Genomic DNA, 20262 nt, shown 5'->3' with positions numbered 1-20262 from the left:
ATGCTTCCATAGTACATAGTATCATCTGCTGGTGTCTCACCTTTTGAAGCCCTTCTACATCTCTACGGTTAAGAGAGAAGATCTGGACTGTACCGTGCTAAACCGCACAGAACCAATATCAATGCAGGTAGGAGTCTTGCATAAGGAGAACTTGTCCTTCTATGTATGTCCTAACTGTACCTCTCCTCTCCTGCTTGGCCTTCCTTGGTTGAAACTACATGCCCCGCAGCTGGATTGGATAACTGGAGAAGTTCTCAGTTGGGGACCTTAATGCAACAGTCAATGCATTCATACTCGTCTGTCTAAGTGGGTGCCTCCTTCTACTCATCTACCTGGTTTGCCTTTGTTTCTTCAGGACTTTGTTGAAGTCTTCAGTGAGAAACAAGCTGAAATATTGCCACCTCATCATCCCTATGATTGTCCTATAGACTTATTGCCCAGGACCACTCCTCCTCGGGGAAGAATTTACCCTTTGTCTATTCCTGAAACTCAGGCCATGTCTAAATATATTCAAGACAATCTTCAAAAAGGCTTTATCAGGAAGTCATCTTCCCCTGCCGGAGCCGCATTCTTCTTTGTAGAGAAAAAAGACGGTTCTCTGCAACCCTGATTTGACTATCGCGGACTGAATAAAATCACCATCAAGAACCGCTACCCTCTTCCCTTGATCACTGAGTTATTTGACCGTCTCCGTGGGGCGAGGATCTTCTCCAAAGTAGACGAGGTGCCTATAACCTGATTCGCAGAAGACAAGGTGACGAACGGAAGAGTGCATTTAATACTCGGGATGGCCATTTTTTATATCTGGGATGTCGTTCGGACTATGTAATGCTCCAGCAGTCTTCCAGAAATTTGTTAATGATATCTTTCGTGACCTCTTATACACCTGTATTGTGGTCTATTTGGATTATATACTCATCTACTCACCCAATCTTCATCCCCCCCATCCACCAGGTCTTGCAACGTCTTCTTTACAACCATCTTTACGCTAAACTTGAGAAGTGTGTTTTAGAAAAGTCCATTCTTCCTTTTCTGGGTTAAGCTGTTACTAGTCAAGGTCTACAGATCGATCCTAACAAGTTGTCAGTTGTACTGGACTCGCCATGTCCTTTCTTGGTTTTGCCAATCACTATGGGCAATTTATTCAGCATTACTCCACCTTGGTAGCGCCCATTATCTCTCTCGCCAAGAAGACTTCTAATTCCAAGGTCTGGACTCCAGAGGCTAAACAGTTAAAGTCCGCCTTCACTTCAGCTCCGGTCCTGTCTAAACCCGACTCTGGCAAGCCTTTTCTTTTGGAGGTCGATGCATCTTCGGTCGGAGCAGCAGCTGTCTTAACACAAAAGTTTCTAAGGAAAGAATTTTAACCTGTGGCTTTTTCTCTAAAACCTTCTCTCCCGCAAAGAAAAACGATTCTATAGGAGACTGTGAACTCTTGGCTATAAAGCTGGCCTTGGAAGAATGGCGTCATCTCTTGGAAGGTTCAGTACATCCTGTTACTATATTTTATGACCACAAGAACTTGCTTTATCTTCAGACAGCCCATCGTCTCAACCCCTGGCAGGCCTGAGGGTCTTTGTTCTTCTCTAGATTTGACTTTTACATCCACTTCTGTCCTGCAGAGCTGACGCTCTTTCCAGGTCTTCTGATGTGCAAGACCAAGAATCTCCTCTTCAGCACATTATTCCTTCTGAGCGTCTCCTCCCCGCAGCGCCAGCAAATCTTCATCACCTGCATCCTTGAAAGACTTACATGTCTCCCCGTTTAAGACTCCAAGTCTTGAAATGGGGCCATTCCTCTATTCTGACTAGTCATTCTGGAACTTAGAGCTCATCTCCAGACAATATTGATGGCCTAGTTCAAGACAGGATGTCATTGATTTTGTTCGTTCCTGTTCGGTCTGTGCCCGGGATAAGACCCCTCGTTCTAAACCTGCAGGTCTTCTACAGCCTTTGCCTGTTCCAGAGCTTTCCTGGACCAATATTGCAATGGACTTCATTACTGACCTTCCATCTTCCGGAGGTCATACTGTCATTTGGGTGGTAGTGGACCGATTTTCTAAAATGGCTCATTTTGTGCAGCTGCCTGGACTTCGATCTGCACCGCAGCTTGCTAAACTGTTCCTTTGCCACATCTTCCGTTTGCATGGTTTGCCCATTGTATCCGACTGTGGAGTCCAGTTCATCTCTAAGTTCTGGCGGGCCCTCTGCTCACGTCTCCAAGTCAAGCTGGACTTTTCCTCAGCCTACCACCCTCAATCCAATGGACAGGTTGAGAGGGTGAATCAGGTCTTAGGAGACTACCTTCACCATTTCATTTCTGCTTGTCAAGACGACTAAGTCGATTTACTTCCTTGGCCAGAGTTCTCTTCTCATACAATCATAAGAATTCTGAATCTACTGGAAATTTGCCTTTCTTCGTAGTTAATGGACTTCATCCTCCTCTTCCTTTATCCTCTTCTTCCAGAGTTCCTGTGGTTGATAAGCAAGTGCAGAACTTTTCCACCATCTGGCAGAAGATACGTTCTTCTCTTTTGCATGCTACTGGCTAATGAAGTCTCAAGCGGACAAGAAAAGATGTTCCCCTCCCATTTTCTCTCCTGGTAACAAAGTCTGGTTGTTTGCCAAGTATATTTGCTTCAGAGTGCCCAGTTATAAACTGGGCCCTCGCTATGGTCCCTATAAAATCAAGAAACATTTAAATCTTGTGGCCTATTCTCTCCATCTGCCGTCCTCTCTCTGGATTCCAAATTCCTTCCATGTCTCCCTCTTGAAACGTTTCATTCACAACCGCGTCTCTAAAAAAGACATTTCACCTACTCCCATCTCTGGTACCTCTGATGTTTATGTTGTAAAACTGATTTTGGACTCCAAGTTTATCAGAGGAAAACGCTTTTATCTTGTGGATTGGGAAGGATTCGGTCTGGAGAAGAGATCTTGGGAGCATGAAGAAAATATCCTGGACCATGATCCACTCAGTAAATTTCTGAACTGCAAAAGGGGGGAGGCCCTACTGCAAAAGGGGGGGGGGGTACTCTTACACCTTGCGCTCTGGCCACTAACACTGTCCGTGAGCACACTGTCCCAGCCTCCCCTGCTACCGTCAGGGCTGGGATTGCGAATCCCAGCCCGTCACTTACCACGCTCCTCTGCTGCTTCTTCCTCTGCCTCTCAGTTCCGACGCGTGCTTCCTCGTCTCCTAGGACACCCAGGCCAGAGCTCTGAAATTTAAAGGGCCAGTACGCCCATAATTATGTAAAAGACCTTACACTATTCTATAAGTCCCGGCACCTTCCACTCTTCCCTGCCGGATCTTTAGTGCCACTTGCCTGAGATTAAGCGTTCCATACTGTCTGTTTGCCTTGCCCGTGTTCTGACCCTTCGGCTACGTTATTTGACTACGCACCCATGGAGATGGACATGGGTGAGAGGGGGGGATGGACATGGGTGAGAAGGGGGATTGACATGGGCGAGAGGAGGGGATGGACATGGGTGAGAGAGGGGGGGTGGACATGGGTGAGTGGGGGGGATGGGCATGGTACATGGTACCTTAAGCAAGCAATTTTTCTTCCCCGTTCTTCCCCTCTCCGGCAGGGCACCGACTCCGGGCTCTGACAGGGCACTCATTCACTGTGCTGCAGCGGGGATGGGGACGCTGGGGCACAGGTCACTATACTGGCCTGGTGAAGCTTCCGCATACTTCCCCTCTCTGGGCCGCAGGGGGGAGGGGGAAGCTAAGGGACATTGGGGGACGTAGGGGGACGCTGAGACCTAGAACAGCAGCCTCTGATCATGAGAATCCTCCTCCATGTGACTGATCACATGACGGTGACATCATCACAGGTCCTGTAAGCACACGGCTCCTCTATCTGATACAGCCTCAGGTGCACGCACAGCGCACACAAACTTCCTTCCCCCCTGCGGCGCCGGGGAGGGAAAAAAAAAGCTGCTATCTACCATACAGCCTAACTGGCAAACATACAGTAGATAAAGGGTGGAGCACCATTCCAATTTGTAGGAGAAAAATACTTCCAGGGGGTCTCAGTGGCCACTAAACCACTGTTTTCTGGCCTCAACCACCTCCACAGTAAACACTTTGCATTGTTTTACAAACTCATGTGCACACATGAATCAGGGACATTTCCTGAAAAGGAACCACTACAGTTCAGTGTATAATAAGGATTAAAATTTAATTGGGTGCTGTCTCTTTAAGATACAGGGTTAAGCCTCACTGGTAAGCAAAGGTATGTTTTATTATGGTGTAACAGCCAGCAACAGCATTCCATTCTTCTGACACCAAATACTGTCTTAGATGGGTACGTCTGTCGCCCCTACTTTCGCTAATTTGTACTTAGCTGAATTTGAGGGTCACAATGTGTTCTTCCCGGGATCCCTATGTAAGGAACATAAAGATATATTGATGACATAATCATTATCTGGGACGGGACTGAGGAAGAATGAGGTTCACTAGTGTGTTTGGGGGGTCCAAGCTAAACTTTTTGGATGTACAATTGGACTCAAGTACAGGGGTGCTGGATATTAGGGGTTACCATAAGCCCAGAGCAGTGAACTTCCTATTGAGTTACAAAAGCTATCATCCCCAATATGTAAAAAGCTTATTACCATATGGACAGTATGTCAGACTCTGCAGAGTAAATTTTAATTTGACATATTTTGATTTACAGGCAGCTCAACTAATGGACAGGCTCCGTGAATGTGACTACCCTGAGGCTATTATCCAACAATCTTATTTGAAGGCGTGATCTAAAAAATGGAAAACCCTATTGAGAAAAAAAGAGAACATGCCACACTAATGACAAAGAAAAACGTTTAGTCCAATGGAATTAATTGTTAGAAATTCAGTACACAGAAACTGGTACATTTTGGCCCAGGGATGTTGTGAAAAATAAACCAATAGTGACCTTTAGAAAAACCAGTAGTTTGAGAGGCACACTGGTTAAAGATCATTTAGATGTTATGGAGGACAAAAAAAAACATTGGCTGAGTGGAAATAAATTATTTGGGAATTTCCATTGTGGAAACTGGTGTGATCAAATGTGTACAGGTAAAATGGTTCAGTTGGGAGCAGAAATATTGTACATTAAACAATTTATTACATGCCGCACTAAGTCGGTCGTATACGCGATCAGATGTAGCTGCGGCTTGTTTTATATCGGTAAAACAATTACATCACTTAAAGGAGTAGTCCAGTCCTAAAAAACTTATTCCCTATATCCTGAACGGGGCCCCAGCAGCCCTCGGGAAGGGGGCGTGTTGATCACTGCATGAAGCTGCAGCTGACACGCCCCCCTTTGGCAATCTCCGGCTCTGCCATAGCGCTGTATTGAGGGGGGGGGGGGGGGTGCGGTGGTCAACCTGCCCCCTTCCCGCGGGCTGTCGGGGCCCCGTAGAGGAGATCGCGGGGGGACCCAGTGATCAGATCCCCCGCCGTCTGAAACTTATCCCTATCTTTAGGATAAGGGATAAGTTTTTCTGGACTGGACTCTTTTAATGTTCAATTTTCTGAGCATGTATGGCCAATATCTACAGGAAAGGTTGACTAATCCACCACATGCGCAAATTATATTCAGGGCATACAACTGATATGCAATTTATGGGCTTGGTCCGTATTCACACGAGACCGGATGGTGGTGATTGTAATGCGGTTCTATTGAAGCAGGAAATGTCCCTCAATATCAGAATGCAGGTGCTGGGTGCCCTCGGGCTTAAATGAGCACTGTCAGATACAAAAACTTTTGATATGTTGTAAAGCATGTATAACCAATAGGTTTTGTATTTGCTTTCATTAGAAAATTTTCAGTATTTAATACTGAAAAAGCCAGTCAAAAACTGCCGCCCCCCCTACCTGCTTGGACATATGCTAGTCATGCTGTGTCCATGCATCATCACCTATGTCATGGACACACTTCCTTGATTGACAGCTGTGAGTGCAGGGCTCACACCTGGAGGAAAAATCCTCCCACTGTAAGCTTGTGTCCCGCTACTGTCAGTGAGGACAAGCTGGGAGTTGTAGTTTTGCTAATGCTAGGGGAGATGTGATCAGACAGCATACTGAGGGAGGGGGCAGAGACCTGCACAGTGAGGCCCCACCCCCTCCCTTACAGAGGAATTCAGACTAGTGAGCTAAATTAAAGGTGTAATAAAAGAATAAAGGTGCTAGACACATAAAAATTTGAAAATTTGATGTACATGGTCAGGATTAGCTACTGAGTGATTATAAATATATTATATATATATATATATAAATGTTTTTGGTTTTTTTGATCTGACAGGTACGCTTTAATGAGCACAGTGATCTTAGTAAGTGGGACTGTGAATCCACACTCATTTGGGTGTTACAATAGCATAGCATATGTACTAACAGAGAGTGTCGTGGCCATTAATTTCATAAGTACAATATCTTAGAATCTTGCATGAAAAAAAATTAGCTTTGTCATGAAGTCCTACATTATCGGAATAACAATAATTGATGTTGAATAAAGTTGTATTTTTATAAACAAGGTAAAATGTAAATCTTGTATGAAACCCATGGATTTTGCCTCATGATATGCAAGACAAAGTGATGTTGAAAAAATGTATTTTCTTTGTTTTAATAATTTTCAACTCAGCTATTTTTTTTTCCTTTGGTGTTAACCCCTTAATGATGCGACCTATATTTCAAATATGACCTGTCTTGTTTTAAGTTATAATAACTTTAGGATGGTTTAACTTATGCAAGTGATTCTGAGACCATTTTTTGTGACATGTTGTACTTTATGTTAGTGGTAAATTTTCCTTAATACATTCAGCTGTCATTTGTAAAGAACTCCAAAATTTGGCAGAAATTTTTTTTTTTTTTAAATTCTAGGTTTGACATTCTATGCTTTTAAGAAAAATACTCATATATATTATAATATAAATTAGCTAATAATTCACATTTACAATAGGTGTACATTATGTTGGCATCATTTGAAAATGTCCTTCTACTAAGTGTATTTTTTAGAGGTCTGAATGCTAGAAATCTCCTCATATCACCAAATTTTAAATATTGAACTCCTCAAATAATTCACAACAAGAATTAAAATTTAAATAATTAATGTTTTCTGCAACACAGCAGGTAACAGAAAAATTTGGTCCCCAACTGTGATCTTCTTCCTATGAGAAAGCAAGATGCTTGGGCCCCGAAGTTGGGGTCCAAATTGTCAAGCTGCTGCTCAGCCAATTACTGGCCACAGCTAAGTCCCACCTCGGCCAGTGATCCTTGGCTGAGCGGCAGTATGACACTTTGGGCCCAAGCATTATGCTTTCTCACAGAATAAGGATCGCAGCCGGACACCGGAGGCACCGCAGGAGTGCATGAGGTAAGTACATGTTTATTGTTTTACATAATGTAGAATAGGCATTCTTCTTCATTTAGGTAATAAAAAATATACATTATTACAAAATCTTTTCATGTACACTGCATGCCAATTTAGACATAGATCCTAATAATGTTTAATGATTTAATAATGCTATAGAAAATGAATGCTTCCTTATTTGTCTGATAATATCCCTCACAGGTATCATTACCACAAATAAATCAATACTATATATCTCTATTGTACCTATTTATATGTAATGCAGTATCCAGCTTAAAGAGTTTAGTATAATTTTTCTATATTGAAGAAGTGATATAATCAAATATTCTAGCCTTGCTTCTCTCCACAGATTCCCACATTGTCACTAAAATAAAACATCAGGTTGAAGAGGATAAGTATTTAAAATAAAGCATAAAAGTAAGTCACAAAACAGTACATTGTCTGTGCTTCCTTCAAGCCTTTTAAATGGCTCCCAAAGTACTACATTTATTTCAGCTTGGTTTTATAGGCTATGCTGGCAGCCTTGCAGTTTGAGACTACTAAGGGGAAAAAGGAAGAAATTTTGGTCAATACCGTAAACAGAACAAAGGACTTTCATTTATGTAATTTTTATGTTATCAAGGGATAAGCAACATTTTAGGGTCAATGGACAGTTCTATGGCTGAAATATTACATTAAGCTCTTGTGTTTCTTAGATTTTGTGGCAAAGAAAATCAATGTTCATCTATTATTCACAATGTTCAGACTGGTAAATACAAATAAGGTTATATAAAATTAATTAAATCAGTTATATAAGGAGAACAAGATCCTAGAGCAGCAGGAATTAGATAATGTCTGGGAAGATTGTTTCTTACTCAAAGTGCTTTAGGTGTTTAATGATCTGTATACATTATTAAATTTCTGAAAATAAAATATATGCTGATAAAAAAGGCTGTTTCATGTGTAGCGCAATGATATTAATACAAAAATGATACATTCCAAGACACAAAGATGTTACAACCCAAGATACAAAAAACTGTGAAAAACTTGAAAGTTCTAGTAAAGGACAAATGCACAATGTTCAGACTTTTTTTAAGGTAAATTTTTTAAATACATAAATCAGCATATGAAACAACATATGGAAAATTCTTGTAGTATTCAGAAGATTTCTTCTTGGTAAACAATATTTTCTGCGTAGCCTTGCATTTGCATACATTATAAGTCTGGGTTTACATATGGCCAGCATCCGACATAGGTGAACTCAGCCTAGATCTTGACAAAACTGATGCCATGACTGATGACAACATGCATCAGTTGTCATCAGTTGTACGGCATCTGGTGTCCATTGTTTCTGGATTTTGGACAAGATGCATTCCCCTGTCCTGTGCGTACAACCATCCGGCATCAAAATTGAGACACTGGATGATTGAGAACTGTCCCATTGAAATGGATGGGATCAGTTCTAGCATCAGTTTCCAGAGGGAAACTATGGCGGACGCTGGACAAATGTGAACCCAGCCTAACTAACCTTTCAACCTCCAAAATCACCAGATTGGGGGGCACTTTATTGTTAGTGTTGTGGCAAATATTCGCATTTCAAATTTTTATCGTGAATATCGCAAATTTGTGGGCCAATTAGAATAAAGCAAATACACTTGTCAGAGGTTAACATCCCTAGCAACCAATAGTAAAGTTGCCCACCCCCTCACTCTTTTCTTCCTCGAATATCCAAATATTTACATATGCGAATATAATGAATACGCGAAATTTGCGAATATAGGATGTATATTTGTCTATATATTCACAAAATATTGTGAATTTGAATATGGGCAATGCCGCTCATCACTATTTATTTTGATGCTAGTGCCCTCACTTAATTTTTTTAAAAGGCATTTTAGAGATGCCCTTAAATTAGCTATTATAATATAATAAATATGATAATATATTATAAGGGCACATTATTTTCTTTTAATACATCTCTCAATTTCTATTGACATACAGTGTTCCTCTGCATGGACGTGCAAACAAGATTTTCAGTTGTATCAATAAATTCCTAAAAAGTCAGAACAATTTACCACCATAATGACAAGCATAACTAGGTCTGTATGTCACTTAATGACCAAGCCTGTTTTTATATATTTTTTATTTTAAATGTGTGACTGTATTAGAAAATAACTGTTAACATTTTGCCAATCCAAAAGATTGACATTTTGGTTTGTTTTAGTTTTTTTTTTGTCACAGGTTGTATTACATTTATGTACTTAAGGACCAAGGGTGTACCGATACACCCTGAATTTTTAATCAGCTTTGAAGCAAGTGCAGGAGTTGCACTCGCTTAAGAACAGTGATGATCACGGCATCTAAAGTGAAAGTTAAAATCGGCCTAGTTCATAAGGCAAAAATCGGCCATGTCCTTAAGGGGTTAAAGTAGGCCAGTATCAATTGTATTTTTTATATAAAATTCCAAAATTCATAAAATATATCTAAAAAAATTACGTTTCTTTCTTGTTTTCACCTGTACTTCCCTAGCATCCCGGCAGTTAATGTCCAAGGGCGTACCTGTACGCCCTATGTGTTTCCGATCATCGTCACTCTGACCGGCGAATCACGGTTTTACAAACACTGTGCAGTGGTCCCTAAACACAACTGTAGCTGTGTGCCTCCAGCTGTTGCATAACTACAACTCCTACCATGCTCTTCGGCTGTCAGTACATGCTGGGAGTTGTAGTTTTGCAACAGCTGGAGGCACACTGGTTGGGAAATACTAAGGGTTAGGGTCTGTTACCTAACTCAGTGTTTCCCCATCAGTGTACCTCCAACTGTTGCAAAACTACAACTCCCAGCATGCACGGTGTGTCAGTTTTACAATGAGTTTCCCAGGGGTTTTGAGCTGCTGCAAAGTTTCTGCCACAGCTCAAACTTCCAGCGGGAAACTCACTGTGAACCCCTGCCCCTGTGAACTAAACCTAAAAACACTACACTGCACAAAATAAAGAGTAAAACACTACATATACACACACCCTTACACTGTTACACCCTCTCACTCCTCCTTAAAAATTAAAAACATCTCGTACGGCACTGTTTCCTAAACTGAGCCTCCAGCTGTTGTAAGACAACCAGAAAGCCGGACAGCCAAGGACTGTCCTGGCATGTTGGGAGTTTTGCAACAACTGGAGACACCCTGTTTGGGAAACACTGCTGTAGGGTATTTTTGGTGGAGGAGGCATGCACCATGCTTGCATCCGGCTCTGCCCCTATGCAAATCCCTAATTTAGGCCTCAAATGTGCATAGCGCTCTCTCACTCCGGGGCCCTGTCGAATTTCAAGGCAAAAGTTTAGTGCCACATATGGGGTATTACTGTACTCGGGAGAAATTGTGTTACAAATTTGAGGGGGCTTTGTTTTCCTTTTATCCCTTATGAAAAGGAAAAGTTGGGGGTTACAGCAGCATTTTACTGTAAATACTTTTCAAGAGGTAAAAGGAGAAAAAGACCCCCAAAATTTGTAATGCAATTTCTCCTGAGTATGGAAAGGCCCCATATTTGGACATTAAGTTCTCTGCGGGTGCACAACAGGGCTCAGGAGTGAGAGCTCACCATATACATTTGAGGCCAAAATTGGTGATTTGCATTGGCATGGATTATAGTTGCAGCGGTTCTGACATGAACGCAAAGAAAAATACACCCATTTGTGACCCCATTTTTTAAACTACTCCCCTCAAGCAATGAAACAAGGGTGCAGTAAGCATTTACACCGCACCGTTGTCTGACAGATTTTTAGAACATTGGTCCAAGAAAATGAAAAATGTAATTTTTCATATGCACAGCTCACTGTTCCAAAAATCTGTCAAACACCTGTGGGGTGAAAAAGCTCACTATACCCCTTGTTATCTTCCTTGGGGGCACCATGGGGGCTTCCTAAATGCGACATGCCCCTAAAAAAACATTTCAGCAAAATTTGCTTTTCAGAAGCCAAATTCAGTTCCTTCTCTTCTAAGCATTGTAGTGCGACCCCAGGGCACTTTATATCCACATATGGGGTATTTGTTTACTCAGAAGAACTGGGGTTACAAATTTTGGGGGCATTTCTCAAATTTGGGGTAACATCAGCATTTTAGTGAAAAAAATATAATTTTTCATATATATGTTCCACTTCCATCAATCACCTATGGGCACCATTTTTCTGGCACCATGGGGGCTTACTTAATGTGACAAGCCCCCTAAAAACAATTTCAGTAAAATTTGCTCTCCAAAAGCCCAATGTCTCTCCTTCCCTTCTAAGCTCCCTACTGCACACAAAGAGCACTTAAAGGGGTTGTGCGCTGCCCTGCCTTTCGGAGCTCCACTCACAGTGTCCGGAAGTTCATTACTCTGAATGCTGTGTGCGGGCTTCCCTGTTCTTGTCCACCGGGCGTGACGTCACTTCCGCCCCCTCGTGACGTCTCGCCCGCCCCCTCAACGAAAGTCTATGGGAAGGGCGCGCGACCGCTGTCACGCTCCCTTCCCATAGACTTTGGTAGAGGGGGCGGGCGTGACGCCACGAGGGGGCGGGCGAGACATCACGAGGGGGTGGGCGAGACGTCACGAGGGGCCGGGCGTGACGTCACGCCTGGCCGCGAACACGGAGGCCCGCACACAGCGTTCGGAGTAATGAACTTACGGATGCTGTGAGCGGAGCTCCGAAAGGCAGGGCAGCGCACAACCCCTTTAAAGAGTACCTGTCACTAAACTAAACTTTTAATCTATTGTTCCTGATGTTATTATAAGACACTTTGCTCTTTACTTGCTGTTAAAAATTCTCAACCTTTATATGTTTTTAATGTGATTAAAAAAAGGGCCACTAGGTGGCTCTGTTCTGTTCCCAAACAGTAAATTTGGTCCCCCCCCCAGACTTGCAGAAGTCCAAACTCAGGAAGTGTGTGCGGGGCATGGAGAGTCACAGCTCTTGCGGGCTTCAGTGACATTGCCCCTGCTGGGGAATGCCCACTTTCTCCTGCCAGGAGCAAGAGGAAAGGTATGATACAGAGCCTTTTAATGCTCAGAATTCTTTTTGAGGGCAGGAGGGGTGTTAGGAGTAGTTAGTGAAAATGATCTGAGTTAATTTAGAAAATATGGTTTTATGACAAGTACTCTTTAACATCCACACATGAGGTATTTACTTACTCGAGAGTAATTGGGTTACAATTTTTGGGGGACTTTTTCTTCTTTTACTCCTTGTAAAAATGAAAAAAAAAATGGGGCTACAAGAACATGTAAGTGTAAAAAATTTAGATTTTGTGTTTTCTCCTTCACTTTGCTGATATTCCTGTGAAACACCTAAAGGGTTAACAAACTTTCTGAATATCAATTTGAATACCTTGAGGGGTGCAGTTTTCATAATGGGGTCAATTATGGGGATTTTCTAACATAAAGATCTTCTTCAAATTCACTTCAAAACTGAAATGGTCCCTGAAACATTCCACTTATGAAATTTTCATGAAAAATTGCTGCTATACTTCAAAAAGTAAAAAAAAGTCAACTTTATGATGCAAACATAAAGTAGACATATGTATATGTGAATCAATCTATAATTTATTTTGCATGTCCATTTTCTTTACAAGCAGAGAGTTTCAAAGTTAGAAAAATACAAGAAATGATGCAGGTATCAACGAAAATGTACCACTATCTTAAAGGGTACCTCTCATCAAATAAACTTTTGATATATTTTAGATTAATGAATGTTGAATAACTTTCCAATAGCATGTTAATGAAAAAGATGCTTCTTTCTATTGTATTTTTCCCGATCAGTCCTGTCAGCAAGCATTTCTGACTCATGCTGGAGTCCTAAACTCTCAGAGCTGCCAGCCTGCTTTGTTCACAGCCAAACAGGCTGTGAACAAAGCAGGCTGGCGGCTCTGAGTGTTCTCCTTTGTGAACAAAGCAGACTGGCAGCTCGTAGTGTTTAGGACTCCAGCATGAGTCTGAAATGCTTGCTGCCAGGACTGGTAGGGAGACCCCTAGTGGTAATTTCTTCAAAGTGGAAAATTAAATAGAAAGAAGCATATTTTTTAATAACATGCAATTATAAAGTTATTCTGCATACATTAATCTATAATATATCAAAAGTTTTTTTTGATGAGAGGTACCCTTTAAAGTGGAATATTTCACGAAAAAAAATATCTCGGAATCAGTCATAAGTAAAAGCAACTCAGAGTTATTAAAGAGTACCTCTCAGGATCCTGTTTAATTTTCTAATCCTCCCAGTTCACTGCCCCTCCCCCCAAAAAAATAAAAATTATTATAATAATAAATAAATAAAAGATTCAATTTTATAAATTATTGGCATAATTATTAATGTTGGGCATGTGTACTACAATGTTTTTTTTTTCTTTTTAAACAATCTACATTTTTGGTCACATAGTTGTCTTAAACAGATAAAGTTCTGTGTAAAGAAATATGCCACATACCTCTGGTGTCAGACAAGTAAACATATGAGGTCAAATGTGTATTCCTCATGATGTCCCAAACATAACATCTGCCAGTACATATGACTATGTTGTGCTGACTGAGCAGCAGATCAAGAAATGTGTCAATCTGTAGTCTTGAATAGTGTTGAACACCAATTGAAAAAGCCCAAAGGAGGGTGAGGGTGGGGGTGGGGGTGCTGCAGCACCACTCATTTCTCTATTACACAGACTGTATGTCTGGATTTACACTTGAGCCTTGGTATTTCTGCATTGTTGTGGATACTGTTTTTATCTCACTACTAGGGATTACATTTCTATAATACTGATAAAAGTAAAATTTTATAGGGGGCTTTTCCTTAGAGGGGAGTTAGTGACTCCTGGCTTCGGCCCAGGAGCATGAATAGTGCTGGGCGTGAATATTCACATTTTTATCGCGAATATGGCAAATTAGCGAATTTGCAAATATTGCGAATATATTTTCTATATATTCGAAATTGTGAATATTCGTTTTTTTCCCACATATTCGAACATTCGTATATGCGCATATTTGCATATGTGAATATTTGCATATTCCTTCTTTTCACTTGTGGGCCAATTAGAATGATGCAAATACACTTATCAGAGGTTATCAACAACATCACTAGTAACCAATAGTAAAGTTGCCCACCCCCTCACTGTTGTCTTCCTCAAATACGAGATGATGCGAATATTCACATGTGAATATGCAAATTTAACGAATATGTGAAATTTGTGAATATAGGACGAATATTCGTCTATATATTTGCGAAATATCGTGAATTTGAATATGGGCAATGCCGCTCATCATTAGTTATCACATATAACATTAGGGGGCATTTATCACATATAACATTAGGGGGAAAGTTATCACATAACATTGGGGGGCAGTTATCACATATAACATTAGGGGGGCAGTTATCACATATAACATTAGGGGGGCAGTTATCACATATAACATTAGGGGGGCAGTTATCACATATAACATTAGGGGGGTAGTTATCACATATAACATTAGGGGGCAGTTATCACATATAACATTAGGGGGCAGTTATCACATATAATATTAGGGGGTCAGTTATCACATAACATTAGGGGGCAGTTATCACATATAACATTAGGGGGGCAGTTATAACATAACATTAGGGGGGCAGTTATCACATATAACATTAGGGGGGTAGTTATCACATATAACATTAGGGGGAAGTTATCACATATAACATTAGGGGGGCAGTTATTACATATAACATTAGGGGGCAGTTATCACATATAACATTAGGGGGGCAGTTATCACATATAACATTAGGGGCAATTAGCATATACACTAGTAGCAGTTATACATGGAGGCTCAGTAGTGTGGTTGCACTGCACATGACAGTTTATGGGACATGCTCAGTGCAAACGTTAGAAAAGAAAAAAAAACATCATAGACAGTACTGGGGGAGAATAGTGTTGCAGTTGCCCATAACAACCAATCAGATTGCTTTTTTATTTTTATTTTTTTAACCCCTTAAGGACCAAGGACGTACCGATACGTCCTTGGTCCTGCTCTCCTGATATAACACGGGGTTACGCCGATCGCGGCGCCACGCGCTATTAACCCTTTAGCCGCGCGCTCAGAGCTGAGCCGCGCGGCTAAAAGCGAAAGCGAAAGTTGCCGGTTAACTCAGTGGGCTGTTCAGGATAGCCGCGGCAAAATCGCGGCATCCCGAACAGCTTACAGGAGAGCGGGAGGGCCCCTACCTGCCTCCTCACTGTCCGATCGCCGAATGACTGCTCAGTGCCTGAGATCCAGGCATGAGCAGTCATGAGGCAGAATCGTCGATCACTGGTTTCCTATGAGAAACCAGTGATCAATGATGAAGATCAGTGTGTGCAGCGTTATAGGTCCCTATGGGACCTATAAAACTGCAAAAAAAAAAGTTAATAAAGATCATTTAACTCCTCCCCTATTAAAAGTTTGAATCACCCCCCTTTTCCCATAAAAAAAAACACAGTGTAAATAAAAATAAAAATAAACATATATGGTCTCACCGCGTGCGGAAATGTCCGAATTATAAAAATATATCATTAATTAAACCGCTCGGTCAATGGCGTGCGCGCAAAAAAAATTCCAAAGTCAAAAATAGTGCATTTTTGGTCACTTTTTATATCATTTAAAAATGAATAAAAAGCAATCAAAAAGTCCTATCAATGCAAAAATGGTACCATTAAAAACTTCAGATCACGGCGCAAAAAATGAGCCCTCATACGCGGAAAAATAAAAAAGTTATAGGGGTCAGAAGATGACAATTTTTAACGTATTAATTTTCCTGCATGTAGTAATGATTTTTTCCAGAAGTCCGACAAAATCAAACCTATATAAGTAGGGTATCATTTTAATCGTATGGACCTACAGAATAAAGATAACGTGTCATTTTTACCGAAAAATGTACTACGTAGAAACGGAAGCCCCCAAAACTTACAAAACAGCGTTTTTTTTTTTCAATTTTGTCGCACAATGATTTTTTTTCCGTTTCACCGTAGATTTTTGGGCAAAATGACTGACGTCATTACAAAGTAGAATTGGTGGCGCAAAAGATAAGCCATCATATGGATTTTTAGGTGGAAAATTGAAAGAGTTATGATTTTTTAACCCCTTAAGGACGCAGGACGTAAATGTACGTCCTGGTGCGGTGGTACTTAACGCACCAGGATGTACATTTACGTCCTAAGCATAACCGCGGGCATCGGAGCGATGCCCGTGTCATGCGCGGCTGATCCCGGCTGCTAATCGCAGCCAGGGACCTGCCGGCAATGGCCGACGCCCGCGATCTCGCGGGCGTCCGCCATTAACCCCTCAGGTGCCGGGATCAATACAGATCCCGGCATCAGCGGCAGTGCGCGATTTGAATGAATGATCGGATCGCCCGCAGCGCTGCTGCGGGGATCCGATCATTCATAACGCCGCACGGAGGTCCCCTCTCCTTCCTCCGTGCGGCTCCCGGCGTCTCCTGCTCTGGTCTGTGATCGAGCAGACCAGAGCAGGAGATGACCGATAATACTGATCTGTTCTATGTCCTATACATAGAACAGATCAGTATTAGCAATCATGGTATTGCTATGAATAGTCCCCTATGGGAACTATTCAAGTGTAAAAAAAAAGTAAAAAAAAAGTTAAAAAAAAGTGAAAAGTAAAAGTAAAAATAAAGTGAAAAATCCCCTCCCCCAATAAAAAAGTAAAACGTCCGTTTTTTCCTATTTTACCCCCAAAAAGCGCAAAAAATTTTTTTATAGACATATTTGGTATCGCCGCGTGCGTAAATGTCCGAACTATTAAAATAAAATGTTAATGATCCCGTACGGTTAACGGCGTGAACGAAAAAAAAAAAAAAGTCCAAAATTCCTACTTTTTTAATACATTTTATTAAAAAAAATTATAAAAAATGTATTAAAAGTTTTTTATATGCAAATGTGGTATCAAAAAAAAGTACAAATCATGGCGCAAAAAATGAGCCCCCATACTGCCGCTTATACGGAAAAATAAAAAAGTTATAGGTCATCAAAATAAAGGGATTATAAACGTACTAATTTGGTTAAAAAGTTTGTGATTTTTTTTAAGCGCAACAATAATATAAAAGTATGTAATAATGGGTATCATTTTAATCGTATTGACCCTCAGAATAAAGAACACACGTCATTTTTACCATAAATTGTACGTCGTGAAAACGAAACCTTCCAAAATTAGCAAAATTGCGTTTTTCGTTTTAATTTCCCCACAAAAATAGTGTTTTTTGGTTGCGCCATACATTTTATGATATAATGAGTTATGTCATTACAAAGGACAACTGGTCGGGCAAAAAACAAGCCCTCATACTAGTCTGTGGATGAAAATATAAAAGAGTTATGATTTTTAGAAGGCGAGGAGGAAAAAATGAAAACGTAAAAATTAAATTGTCTGAGTCCTTAAGGCCAAAATGGGCTGAGTCCTTAAGGGGTTAAAGGCAAGGAGCGAAAAACGAAAATGCAAAAACGGAAAAAAACCAGGTCCTTAAGGGGTTAAAGGCCTCTGAAAAAGGGGGGAAGCTGATTGGTTGCTATGGCAACTGGTCAACATTTTCTCTACATTTTTGATAAATCTTCCCCTAGTGGATGGCAGAAAAACAACTCCTAGTTTTTGAAGACTGTCTGTAAATGTACCCCTATAAAATGGTGTAGTGATGTGTCCTTCATACTTACCACTCCTCCTCATAAAGGGCTGTCAGTTCTTTCTTCCTCTTCCTCATGGTGTCGCCTCTTCTTTTCTTCTCTTCCTCACCGCCTCCGCCTCTCCTCCTCCTGCTTGCTTCTCCTCCTCCTCCTTGCCTCTCCTCCTCTCCTCCTCCTCTCCTCCGCCGCCTCCTCCTCTTCTCCACCTCCTACTCGCCTCCTCCTCCTCGCCTCTCCTCCTCTTCGCCTATCCTCCTCTCCTCCTCCTCTCCTCCACCTACTACTCTCCTCCTCCTCCTCCTTGCCTCTCCTCCTCCCCTCCTCCTCTCCTCCGCCTCCTCCACTCCTCCACCTCCTACTCGCCTCCTCCTCCTGGCCTCTCCTCCTCTTCGCCTATCCTCCTCTCCTCAAAATCTGTAGAAATTGATGGGGGTCGCTGTCCAAAAAAGTCACTTCTCGCAGAGAAATAAGGAGATGGTCTCAACTCTAGAAGAGCAATCGCAGACTGACACCAACTGTAATTTTCTGTTGTTGTTTATTTATAAAACCCTGCGATCCTATTGGTCGATGGGTCTGGCCATTGGATGGCAGTTGGAAATTTAAAGAGACAGTACACTAATAATATTATAGTGCAGTACAATATGTTACATGGGCCTGTGCTATGATTACATCGTCCCAATGAACTGACGTTTGAAAAGCAGCAACATTGGAAGCCAAAGTTAAAAAAGACATAAAAACCTCAACATAAAAGTCATGATGAAAATGTTATATGTGATATTTTATCCTAAGCATTCAATGAATCTGTGATAAACGACACAAGATGAATGAGATTCATTATTTCATAGTAAAATAAACTAGAAGTAGCATTTCTTACTTAGGATGGGAAAATCTATATAGTTTTACCCATTCCCCACTATTGGTCATATGGGGATGTCCTGGGAAGGAGTAACCAGCATCGGAGCAAGATTGTGATTACATCCCACTCCACACCATGGGGCCCCCAGCTGGAATCTTCAGCCTAGGGCCAGATAATATCCCTCTTACGCCTATGAACCCGTTAGATCCGGAAATCAAAGTTGACCATGGGACCTAAAGCCGTTCACAGCATTGTACTTTGTTAGCGATCCAGTGATTGCATGTTATAGTCCTCTATGGGAACAAAAATAAAGTGTAAAAAAAATAAAATTTAATGATTAATGTAAATCAGCCCCTCCCCTAATAAAAGTGTGAATCACACTGCCCCCCCTCCCACTTTTTTAAATAAGAAAATGTAAAAGTGGTGCACATGCTGTCTAGGGTGTTGCGGTGGTATTAACCCTTGAATGTTGTGACGCCAGGGTGCGGTTTCCTCAATAGTAATGTTCCTACTGCCAATCGTCCCACAAATGGCAGGGAAAAATAACGGAATGTCCACAGCAGATTTTATGAAGTAAACTGAAGAAACTTTTTATGCAACAGTATTGAACATAACAGTCTTTTTAAGAGTGAACCGGGATACAGGTTCCTCACAGGTTTGCTGGGACTTGGAAGCAATGAGCTTTTGATGCTAGTCAATGTGCTACTAATTTAGAATATTTGAGCTGATAGTGTTCACACAAGATTCAGTAGTTTGAGCCTTGGTAACTCACGTTTTGTGGCTGCGGGATGTTAGGATTCAGGCCTAGCTTGAATTGATGCTGATGCTGAGATGTTGTGCTTGCTTGATAATCCAGAACTAAGAGAGTTAATTTGGTGGCTGCAGACCCTTATATATAAAGAGGGCTGGACAAAGCTCATTGGTCAGCAAACCTGTAAGTTATGAACCCAGTGAACTCTAGGTACATCACATGACCTCCAAAAGTCCTTAACCCCTTGGGGACGGAGCCCATTATGACCCGAAGGACGGGAGCATTTTTTGCAAATATGACCACTGTCACTTTAAGCATTAAAAACTTTGGGATGCTTTTACTTATAAATTTGATTCCAAGATTGTTTTTTCGAGACATATTCTACTTTATGGTAGCTGTAAATTTTTGTCGATACTTGCATAATTTCTTGGTGAAAATTTGTAAAATTTGATGAAAAATTTTTAAATTTTGCATTTTTCTCACTTTGACGCTCTCTGCTTGTTAGTAAAATAAACATTCCAAATAAATTATATATTGATTCACATATACAATATGTCTACTTTATATTTGCATCATAAAGTTGACATGTTTTTACTTTTGAAAGACATAAGAGGGCTTCAAAATTCAGCAGCAATTTCCCAATTTTTCACAAAATTTTCAAAATCTGAATT

Source organism: Hyla sarda, chromosome 2 (genome assembly GCF_029499605.1).
Source record: "Hyla sarda isolate aHylSar1 chromosome 2, aHylSar1.hap1, whole genome shotgun sequence".
Lineage (NCBI taxonomy): Eukaryota > Metazoa > Chordata > Amphibia > Anura > Hylidae > Hyla > Hyla sarda.
Note: the sequence above shows the minus strand (reverse complement) of the source record.